Source organism: Crinia signifera, chromosome 9 (assembly GCF_055691185.1).
Source record: "Crinia signifera chromosome 9, ASM5569118v1, whole genome shotgun sequence".
Classification (NCBI taxonomy): Eukaryota; Metazoa; Chordata; class Amphibia; order Anura; family Myobatrachidae; genus Crinia; species Crinia signifera.
The window spans coordinates 136,150,876-136,162,580 of NC_139225.1; the positions used below are offsets into that span (position 1 = coordinate 136,150,876).

The following is an 11,705-nucleotide window of genomic DNA, read 5'->3' on the forward strand; positions in this document are numbered from 1 at the left end:
AGACTCAGATCGGATTGGGATCAGATTGGATGCAGATCGTTAGCAGATCGTTAGCAGATCGTGTGCTCCAACAGATCGTGCGACCATCACACAATCTGCTAACAATCAGAATTGTTCTGGTGTGTACGGGGCCTAACTGAGACGCCATCAACCTCTAGTGGTCGACCATGGTATTTACTCTATGCTACACCTATTGTATTACACTGACAGATGTCCCCTCTGCCTTAGAGCTATTGTATTACACTGACAGGTGTCTCCTCTACGCTACACCTATTGTATTACACTGACAGGTGTCTCCTCTATGCTGCACCTATTGTATTAGACTGACAGGTATCCCCTCTGCCTTACACCTGTTGTATTACACTGACAGGTATCTTCTCTATGCTACACCTATTGTATTACACTGACAGATGTCTCCTCTACGCTACACCTATTGTATTACACTGACAGGTGTCTCCTCTACGCTACACCTATTGTATTACACTGACAGGTATCTTCTCTATGCTACACCTATTGTATTACACTGACAGGTGTCTTCTCTATGCTACACCTATTGTATTACACTGACAGGTGTCTTCTCTACGCTACACCTACTGTATTACAATGACAGGCGTCTCCTCTATGCTACACCTATTGTATTACACTGACAGGTGTCCCCTCTGCCTTACACCTGTTGTATTACACTGACAGGCGTCTCCTCTATGCTACACCTATTGTATTACACTGACAGGTGTCTCCTCTATGCTACACCTATTGTATTACACTGACAGGTGTCTCCTCTACGCTACACCTATTGTATTACACTGACAGGCATCTTCTCTATGCTACACCTATTGTATTACACTGACAGGTATCCCCTCTGCCTTACACCTGTTGTATTACACTGACAGGTATCCCCTCTGCCTTACACCTGTTGTATTACACTGACAGATGTCTCCTCTACGCTACACCAATTGTATTACACTAACCAGTGTCTCCAGTACATTACATAAAGCATACTGGATCAAACTGGTGGTGTCTCTTCTACATTGTGTATGATATGCCTCATGAACAGGTGTCCTAAACATTAGATAAATACTGATACACTATGCACAACAATACTTGCACACACTAGTTGCAGAACATACCATAGTGTCTCCAGTGGTGTAACAAGACATTTAACTCCTCCTGCTAAAAAAGTGTCTAGTGCCCCCTATCTCCCCCCACTACATAGAGGGCTATTGTTTTGAAAATTGTTTCCCAGTGCTAACCGTAAAAATACCCCCCCCCCCCCCCACCCCAAAAAAAAAAAAGAAAAGAAAAAGGAAATAAATTAAATAAAGAATTTGCACATACCTATGGCGCGCCCCTTCCAAAAAGGGTGTGCGGCCTCACACCATAGTGCACTTTACAGAATATACAACACATCATAATGTCCATTACACATTATACCACACACCATAATGCCCATTACACATTATGCCCCACACCATAAGGTCCCTTACACATTATGCCTCCCACCTTACTGCCCATTACCCATTATGCCACACACCGAATGAGACATACCATACCATTACAGAATGAGACATACTATAATTCCAATTACACATTATGTCACACATCTTAAAGCCTGTTATATAGGGAATGAGGTCAACTTCCCTGTGATCAGGATGCTGGTGTTATTTCATTTTAATTTATATAAAAAAAGAACCCCTTACTTTTGTGGAGTTGTTGCAGCCTGCAGTAACTGCAGCATCCATCTCTCTGTACATACCCACTACCACCATGTACCAGCTGCCCGCTAACTCCCCTAGCGCTTCCCTTCCAGTCCGCACAGAGATCTCGGCTTGAGGGAGTTCGGGGCCTCTGCTGACGTCAGCGTCCCTCACTCCCATTGGGGCTCTCCAAACAACTGCTGGTGTGCTGCCTACAAACGCTGGCTGTCAATCAAGGTGTGAACAGCTAGCGATGACATTCCACTGCTGGCTTTATTCTCGCGGCCTGGGGACTGCGCATATGCACGGCCAGTCCATAATCGACATGGCTGTGAATTTGCAGCCCTGCGATAGTGTCCAAATCAGGCCCCATATCCGTTATAAGGGCTTAAATAGTCTAGTATTAGGGTCTTCCTAGAAAAAATAATGTCTAAATATGGATGGTCCTCCCATTTGAAAAAGATGTAATCAATGTATATTGTAAAAAAAAACCTTACACCACAAAATTATTGCAGAAAATAAAATATTTTGAAACAGAAAAAAAAATGCAGAGGTGTATGGAAAAATAAAAACTGTGACCTCAAAACAGCTCCAACGTGCATTGCTGGCCTCTGTCTGCTTCCTCGGGCTCCATGACTTGCCTGAGGAGGTAGAGATCTTCGAGACGCCTTGGAGCTATTTTGAGGTTACTATTTTCCTATTTTCCCTTTTACACGTTAGGCACCCCCTAGGTTGATATTAATGGTTTCAAAAATAATACATGATATTAATTTCATGCTTTAAAAATAACACTACTATTTCCAAAAGGGTCTATTTAATATGCCCTGGATAAAGTGGTCGGAGATATAGTGTTCAATTTCTGAAGCAGGTCAAAGAGTGGAGAATTGAGCCAGTGGAGAAGTTTCCTATGACAACAAATCAGCTTTGAGGTAACACCCACCCAAAGAGTGGTCAGCTGCATTTCCCTGCCCCCAGAGTGGTCAGCTGCATTTCCCTGCCCCCAGAGTGGTCAGCTGACTCTACTCACCCACTGAGTGGTCCGCTGCATCTCCCAAAACAGAGTGGTCTCTTGCATCCCATCGCCCCTAGAGTAGTCAGCTGCCTCTCCCAACTCAGAGTGGTCAGCTGCATCTCCCCGATCCCAAAGCAGTCAGCTGCATTTCCCTGCCCCAGAGTGGTCAGCTGCATTTACTCACAGAGTGGTCATCTGCATCCCATCTCCCCCAGAGTGGCCACCTGCATCCCATCTCTCCCAGAGTGGTCAACTGCATCTCCCCGCCCTCAGAGCGGTCTTCTACATTTCCTCACCCTCAGAGCAGTCCGCTACATTAACCCGCCCTCAGAGCGGACATCTGCATTTCCCCACCCCTCCGAGCGGTCAGCTGCGTTTCCCCGCCCTCAGAGTGGTCAGCTGCATCTCCCCGCCTCAGAGTGGTCAGCTGCATCTCCCCGCCTCAGAGTGGTCAACTGCATCTCCCCGCCCTCAGAGCGGTCATCTACATTTCCTCACCCTCAGACCAGTCCGCTACAGTTACCCGCCCTCAGAGCGGTCATCGACATTTCCCCACCCCTCAGAGCAGTCAGCTGTGTTTCCCCGCCCTCCGAGTGGTCAGCTGCATCTCCCCGCCCCAGAGTGGGGAGTTGGCTCTAATCTCCTAGCATCACTTTTGGTTTGTCTTTTTTTATTCAGTGAAAATGCAACTCAACCATGGGTACCCAAACATTTGCTTACAGGTGTGTATTCTGTACCTACCTCTTAATGGCGCGGTTGATGTTACATCTTGGAGCTAATGGGCTGTTGTTGATGTCATGTTTAGAGTGCAACAAGGGAGCTTTGCTGGATCTAAAAATCAAAAAAAGACATTTGCAGTATTACTCATAAAGGCATTGTACAAAGCACTCGGATTTTATAGCAGTAAATACAAAAAACACCTAATAAATCTTTAAGATTTGCATTCCATTGTCATAAAAGGGCACTTTATAGTGTAGTAACAACATTGATAATAAAAAAAAAAAAAAACATTTTACTGTATATAACTGACAGTTATTATTATTATTATGACAGCTACAGTACCAGATCTCGTAGTGGTGTAAGGCTGCCCAGCACACACCAATAATACAGTTTATATTTTTAAAGGTACAGATTTAAATCCTCATTATTAAATGTGCCACATTTATTAGGTATCTCTATTATTGCTGTCTGCTTGCTTGTATGAAATATATCCTCATCTACTGCAGAGTGTAATAAACATACAGGGCGAGATGTAGTGAAGTGGAAAAAGCAGCAAACCACCAGAAATTCAGTTTCCGTATGTTTGGCCCTGTTCTACATATCCACCAAGCCAATAGATTTTGGACTATGGGTACGGTGGACACTGCAATCTCAGATCTGAGTTACCTATATAAGCCAATTGGCTTCTACTGTACCTCCCTGCTCTGGAACAAACCAGATCCCTCCCATCCTGCCTTGAATGGCCGAGTGACCCAGGAGTCACTCGGCGGCTGCTTGTATGGATAAGAATTAGATGGCAGATGGCAGTGACATCAACAGGCAGGGGTACGCCTGCATTCTGTCAGTCACCCAGTTTACTGCCATTGAGGGCTACCCTCACACACTCACAACCTACCATGCGCATTTGCGACCTATCGATGTTCGGATGGGCTACGAATTTGCAGCCCTCCAAGCAGTCTGTAATGGGCCCAATGTGTTAGTAAGTGAGTGCTATAGTCATACAGTCCTGATAGGTAAGTGGGCAGAGGACAGGTCCGCAGTTCTGTGAAAAATTGGAATAACACAGTACAGTATATGGTATGAGTTAAAATAACAGCTGATTAATATGCGATGATGACTATCTTGTCATTGGCAGAGTCCGCTGCCATCTACTGAAATATTGCGCAGCACTATCCAGAAGACTCATCTACTTTCCCAGGCGGCTGGGAAGCCATTCAAGTAGAGTAGGTATGTATGTAGGTATGTATGTATTAGTATTGTTATTATTATTAGTTAAATTAAAACTAGAGATAAGGTAATAAATATAACAGTCATTTTCAGGCTAATAATAATAATAATAATAAATAAGTTGTTAAGCTTCAAAGAACATTGAAAATTAGTGTGGTGCATCAATCCCTCACAGACGCGATCAATATCTGAAATGAGAGGGCGATGCTGGAAGATGAATCAGAATAATATATGGATTTAGGGCAGGGCAGAGTGACACTGGCTGTGTTTCTGTGTGCTTCCCATCGGCTTGGACTGCTGGGGACAGAGAGTGCTGTATCTATCTAGTCGCAACTGCCCTGTAAAGGGTTAAGAAGGAGCCGTCCAGCCGCAGAGAGAGTGCTTTGCATCCAGGTAACAGAACCTTGGTCTCTGAGGTGTGTTTGGGGGAGAGCCGTGTGTCTCAAACACACAGCTCCAGTCCAGGTTTTCAGACCTGCACAGCCACAGGTGGGAAGTGGGTTGATTGCAGTAGAAGAGATTTAAACCTTGTTCAGTTTGGTGCTCATGTTGCTGATGCCTGATAGGGGCCAGCAAGTAGGTATAAGCAGGGCTCGATAAAGGGGGGGGGGGGGGGTAAGTACCCCTGTGCCCCCTCTAGCTAGGGGCCCCTGTGGTCGGCATTTTTTTTTTAAGTAAACATTTTTTTTTGTAGCTAAAGGTTTTGTGCATGGGAGTGGGGTAGTGCTACAGCTTCACCTATCTGTCAAGGTGACAATGATTAATGTACTGACCAGCGGGAGCCAATGCACACTGACTGCACAAGTGTGAATTGCATTACTGGGAGTTGACTAAGTCCCATGACACTTTGCACAAGAGGGCAGAGGCTGAGAGGTTTGTGCTGAGCTCTGATGGGTGGAGCTCATTACATGCTTCTCAGGTCCATGGAGGACAGCAGCAGCCACGTCATGGGAGGGTTTTTAATCAGAGTCATCGCTGAGCCTGTGAGGTCTCTTACAGTCCTACAGAGTAAGGGAACCCCCCCCCCCCCCCTCCTGCAGTTGACCACATTTATACTGCCTTTACTCTGTGTTTTGACAGTGTACTATTCTCCCGTGCAGTTTGCGGCCAGTGCAATTGCAAGGGGCCCCCTGTCTAAAGTGACCCGGGCCCCCCAGTGGCTTAATCCGGCCCTGGGTATAAGTATTATAGCACACAGAGCACTGCATGGACCACTTCCATTCTTTGATTGTCCGCTGTGCCCTATGTGAACGGGGAACCTGTTACAATACGTATATATCAATGTTAAACTTTGTATATTTTCCTTGTAAAAAGCATTTTAGGATACAGTACTGTATAAAACAATTTTAGTTTAATTAATTAACCTTTATTTTTGTATTTTCTTTTTTTTTTTTCAATTAGTGGAACCGAACCCAAACATTGGGCATTTAGTTTCACAGCACATACACTAAATAATGGGTACAAAATTAGATATCGCCCACGTCTGCATATTCTGCAATTAGTGAATTATCCTTAGCGAGAGTAAGTTACATCAGCCCAGCTCGTTTACCACGTGTACTGTATGTCTCTTAATGATATTACCCTAGTTTTCCCACAGTCACAGATGGGGCTATATTTATTATCGTACGCCACGGAACAAAATGTAATTTGCAATTAACTGTAATACCCCATGTTACTCACAGTTAAACTAATCAGAGATCTTTTACAACGCAGCACTGTTCCCCAGCTAATCCTTAGACAATGTATACCGATCACAGCAATAAACTACCCCACCTGTAAATGATACATAACAACCATGTGATGACAGATTGAGGTGTAATTGGGATGGCAGATTTCTACACTAAAGTAATAAACGGCACAGATGGGAAAATACAACGCGACAGATAAGCTGATTAAAGTGTAACACAAATACATAAAATATTAACACTCGTACCTGCCAACAGTTCCTTCCCATGCCTAAAATGGGTGTCACCTGGCTGACAATGGACAGCACTTGCCCAAAAAGTGTACGGATTGGCCAGCTCTGGCTGTTGGCCGGGTGGACCGAGGTGTTATTTAAATTGATGGAGGTTTGTGGTGTGTTTTATCCAAAATGCCGAGACATGTCTGTACTCTAGATCAGTGAATCTATTTGCTGCATGTACTGAGTTCCAAGGGGTGTAGAATACGTTTCTGGTTGTGCAGTGCATAGGTAGAGCAGGGGTGAATTTAGGTTTAGGGTGCTCAGGCCACCCCCAGATGCTACATTATAAGTTGCAGCCCATCATGTCACTGCCTCCCAACTGCCCCAAATCACAAACCTCAACACAACACATTCCAACCCCCCCCCCCCACCACCACCACCACCACCACCACCACCATTCCAATTTTTGGAACATTGACCCTCTTCCCTCACAAGTCACAAAATAAAATAAAAATTATTGTAATGATAAAAATAAAATATCATCTGGCCATTGGTATAGCAGGGCTCAAATGATAAGTGTGCATGCTGCACTGCCAGTGGCATTGAGGAAGGGGGGGGGGGGCGGTACTTTTTAAATCAGGTCCGGGCCTGATGGAGTGGCACGGGTCCCGCGTCCCCTCCCCCCACTGTAGAGAGTCAGGCAGTGGGAGTAGTGAGGACAGGCTGCCACTGCAGCACAGTCTCTCTCTCTCTCTCTCCCCAGGCCCTCCTGTTGGCCGCTCCTCACTGACCACACCTCCTCCCACTGGCAACACCCCCTTTTCACCTTGGCCTGGTGGCGCTGTCGGCGGCCCTCCCACAGCAAGCTGACTAAAGTTCTTGTGGAATGTCAAGGCACAGAACCGTATATATGTACATAGAAGTCAGCCTGTCCACTTTCTTCCTTAATAAAGGCCACTGGAGAACCATGACCTTCTACAACTGCAACTGTGCATTTAGACATTAGGAGATTTTTTAAACAACTGCATACTTCTTTTTGGGGAAAAGCCCCATCTGAAACCACTGTGTTTGAAGAGTTTGCAGAATTTTGACTTGGTAGATGGACCCTGGGAGATGTGGAGTACTGAGGCTGACACCGTGGCCCAGTAAAATAGGGAGTTAGGCATCTCATCAGGATACTGTACATCCGCTTGATACTCCACAAAAAGCTTGGCCTGGCCAAGGTTTCTACATGCTGGATGCCCCATCAGCTGACTCAAGAGCAGCAGGAGCCATTGGGTGACTTGGTGCTGCAACACGATGAAAGACATTTCCAAGGGCAATCCAAGAACTCATGCTGGTGGTGCTTTTCTCCATCATGACAATAAGCCCAAAAGTCCAGTAAAGTGGTGGATTTTCTGACCCATGAACGCATTCAGGAGCTTGGTCATCCACCATACAGTCTAGTCCTGTCCCCCTGCAACTTCTTTGTGTTCCCACAAATCAAGTGCACTAAGCACATGATCAGTTTTGAGCCACCAGAAGCTGCTGTGGACGCCTTCATCCAGGATACAGAAGACATGCAGAAGCTGCTTCAGACTGATCCATCGGCTTCAGGAACCATGTGGTTTGAGCACGTACAACTTTGCATACACTCCTTTGGTGAATCATTTGAAAAATGTTATGTTCTCTTTGCTTGTAATTATAATACTATTTTTGCATCCAAAAAAGTATTGAACACCCTCTTGTGGCATTTGAGCCCACTCACATGAAGTATCCATGCTAATTTACTTCAGGAAGTTTATTCTAAATGCACAACTGCCTAAATGCACATATAAACTAGTGATCTGCCAACACCTATTTTGTGATTCTATATAATAAAGATAAGTGATGATAAATATAGTATCAATACGTTTGCCCGTGTACATTTTGTTCCTGACGAGTTTTGTGCTGGACTACTGACAAGCTCTAATTAAAGGAAAAATCGCTGACACGGTCCACTCCCAACATCACTGATAACCCTTGTATACTGCAAGCTGGGAAAATTGCCAGGTCTTCCGACCCGCCAGCACCAACCCTGGTCATGAAATAGCAGGACACTGTATTGTGGTGATAATTAATTACTACGACTACGAACCAGACTCTCCACAAGCCTCACAGACTGGGTGCAAACCTGGAACAAAATAATCATGCATCGTGTGTCAACACCCTCCCATGTCTGCCAAAATGTCAACATGAAAAGCTCTAATGTCTTGGTAGCACCACTACATGGACTACAGATGTGTCTGACTCCTTTCGCCCTTTGAGGCTATCGGGTGGTGGAACTGTGGTCTGCTATAATTATTAGGTTCAGCAATCACACAGGTAAGGAGGAGAGAAATATATAACAAACACTTTATTGCATAAAAGGGCAAAAATAACACCACAAAGTGTAACTCATTAAAGAACACACCAGATAACTACCAGTCCCCTTAGCAGCCCCTGCAGAGTCCCACAACATCACTGGCAGTGACTGCAATGTGTTCAGTCTCCCCAAGGGGATTTTGCTGATGGAACTCTGTTCTGCTGCTAAGGTTCTCAGACTGATAAATGCTGCTGATGTTCACTGAGTCCACTCCTGGGGTACATCAGCTGCGTCCACTCCTGGGGTACAGCAGCTGCATCCACTCCTGGGGTACAGCAGCTGCGCCCACTCCTGGGTTACAGCAGCTGCGTCCACTCCTGGGGTACAGCATCTGCGTCCACTCCTGGGGTACAGCAGCTGCGTCCACTCCTGGGGTACAGCAGCTGCGTCCACTCCTGGGGTACAGCAGCTGCGTCCACTCCTGGGGTACAGCAGCTGCGTCCACTCCTGGGGTACAGCAGCTGAGTCCACACCTGGGGTACAGCAGCTGAGTCCACTCCTGGGGTACAGCAGCTGCGTCCACTCCTGGGGTACAGCATCTGCATCCACTCCTGGGGTACAGCAGCTGCATCTACTCCTGGGGAAGTACATCAGCTGCATCCACTCCTGGGGTACATCAGCTGAGTCCAGTCCTGGGTTACAGCAGCTGCATCCACTCCTAGGGTACAGCAGCTGTGTCCACTCCTGGGGTACATCAGCTGCATCCACTCCTTTAGCTGCACAAGGCCTCAACCCAATTTCTACAGCACTGGGAGAGAACTATAGTGGCCATCGTCCACCAATAAATCAAATTCATTGATGGTTTATGGCCGATGTCGAATACTTTTACCATGGTTTCCCTCGATCGATGGGTCTGCAAAACCAATGTTTTGCGTTTTTATTTCAAAGTGCCTGGACAAGTAGCATAGCCCTGCGCCCCCCCCCCCCCCCCCCGACACACACACACGTCAAGCCCCACCCCCATGTTTTGATTGGTCCACATGCCAATCAGTCAAAAAATGGATGACCATTGGATGGCAAATACATCGATGGTCATCCATTCCATTATTTAAAACTATTGATGGCCACTTGTATCAGGAGCCTGTTTGGTGCACTTTTCTGGAAGATTCTTTGTCCCATTCTAGTGTCTTTTGGGAACGTCTGACCATTGGGCAGCATTTAGGAATCTGCAGTCTGACTTATAGTAGGTTCACTAACCAAACAAAATAATCACTATAGATAAACATAAGAACTGTATGAAATAAGAAATAGAATTTGTTGTGTCTGGTCAGTTGCAGTCCACATGGTTTTGCTGTGTTGTCACAAGCCCTGATTGTGCTATGCCATGGTGGGACTTGGTAGCACCTGGCTATTAAATTGCAACTGTTTCCAATAAAATGTGACTTATTTGAAAAACCTGAGCGAAATGAAAGTACAGTACAAGCAGCTTCTGCTGATTAAAGTGATATGCAGCATATCTATATTCAGTGGGACTGCAAGTGTATCTGCATATAAAATGTCACACAAAAATGATGGCCGGCACTACAGTCATAGGGAACTAAAGCATTATGTATAATGTGACTTGTATCGCAGAGGATACATGCATGTGGACACATCTGTAGGCATTCCACCTTTCCAATTAGAGATTTTTTGGCAGAATAACACTGGTGATTCTTGAATTTTGGACAGACGTTCAGTTACTGTAAGTTGCATCATTCAATTCTAAATTCAGGGGCATTGATCCCCAATAGATTTGAAGATATTTTTAACCCTCAACTCCTGTAGGTCACTGTAAATACTGAAATTTCATATCTTCAGACAAGGTTATCAAACTCCAGGACACCCATTTTTTTATTTGGGGGAGGGATTCAGGTTGGTTTGCAAACTCAAACTCCTTCTTTAATGGACAAACCCATGTGCACTGCTGGTGGGGCAGATGTAACATTTATGGGCCCCACACACAGCACAATTTTCAGTGATGACGCCATCTGATGGAGCCCCGGTGTCGCCGCAGACTCCCTATAACCAGAGTCCTGTCGCACCCTCCCTCTTCATTCTGTGGATGCTGTGGGACAGAGAGGACGCGACGCTGGACTCCGGAGTTGGTAAGTATTTTATTTTCCCCCCACTGCGCCACCAATGAATGCAATATTTCCCATCGGGGGAGCCCATGCCCACACCCACTGCGCCACCACTGAATGCAATAATGCCCATCGGGGGAGCCCATACCCACACCCACTGTGCCACCAACGAATGTAATATTCCCCATTGGGGGGGCCCATACAACTTTGCCACCAATGACAGGTGACACTCCCCCAGGCATTATTCCTAACCCTTATTTACATTTGAATACTTTTTTTTATTTATTCCCCTGAAGTTTCTGTGAGAGATTTGAAATCTCTCATGCTGAATCTGCCATTATGAATCTCTAGCACAAATCTGTGTGTGTGTGTGATCGTTATCTGAAAAATTCAGTTTAACCGAAATCTCTCATGCTGAATCTCCCGTTATAAATCTCTGGCACAAATCTCTGCGTATGTAGGGCCCTTTACAGTTTGCGTGGGGTGTGTTCAAACTGAAATCTAAATTGCGGTGTAAAAAAAAAAAAGCAGCCAGTATTGGCACATGTTACATCAGCCCCACCTGCAGTGAAGATGGTTTTGTCCATTAACCCCTTGAGTAGCGGGTTTTGATACACATACATTGATACAAAATTACTAGGAATCATTTCTGCTAAATCAATGAAAATTGCAGCACAATATATAAAATAAATAGAAGACCAAATCA

General features: G+C 45.4%; 1 protein-coding gene across 3 annotated transcripts in view; it reads right to left on the reverse strand.

The window, feature by feature from the left end:
* LOC146036126 (leucine-rich repeat and fibronectin type III domain-containing protein 1-like) overlaps positions 1–11,705 on the reverse strand; it is a 181,172-nt gene that overhangs the window by 82,947 nt on the left and 86,520 nt on the right. For all 3 annotated transcript variants that reach the window (XM_083159956.1, XM_083159958.1, XM_083159957.1), the window contains exon 2: positions 3,448–3,537. The gene's annotated coding sequence lies outside the window, so the exon portion shown is untranslated. The remainder of the gene's footprint in view (positions 1–3,447; positions 3,538–11,705) is intronic.